Here is a 358-nt window from a genome sequence, read left to right as displayed (position 1 = left end):
AATCTGTGGTGTGGACAGTCTCACTGGAAGAACTTGAATCTGATCCACGCGTCTTTGAAAGACTCTCCTGTCTCTTGCGCGAATGTAGCGATTTTGCTTCTCAAGTCTTCAGCGCGTGCCTCATCGAAAAAGTTTCGCAAGAAAGCATTCTTGATTTCGGCCCAGGATGTTAGAGATCCTGTGGGTAGCTGCTTAAGCCAGTGTATCGCTTAAGCCAGTGCATCGCTTCTCCAGTCAGAGAATACTTGAAAAGCTTGCACAATAGGTAGTCCTCAGGGACTCCATCCATACGAATAGCAGCGATAAGATCCTCGAACCTTTCAAGGTGGTCCATAGGATGCTCGTGCGGTAACCCAGA

The 358-nt window shown here is 48.0% G+C and overlaps 1 non-coding gene across 1 annotated transcript; it reads left to right on the top strand.

The window, feature by feature from the left end:
* LOC125590959 lies at window positions 1–108 on the top strand. Its single transcript, XR_007326956.1, has one exon. It is a non-coding gene; the product is annotated as a small nucleolar RNA R71 (small nucleolar RNA).
* Window positions 109–358: the final 250 nt, after the last annotated feature.

The sequence above is a fragment of the Brassica napus genome, chromosome C7, assembly GCF_020379485.1.
Source record: "Brassica napus cultivar Da-Ae chromosome C7, Da-Ae, whole genome shotgun sequence".
Classification (NCBI taxonomy): domain Eukaryota; kingdom Viridiplantae; phylum Streptophyta; class Magnoliopsida; order Brassicales; family Brassicaceae; genus Brassica; species Brassica napus.
This window is presented reverse-complemented; position numbering and strand designations above follow the sequence as displayed.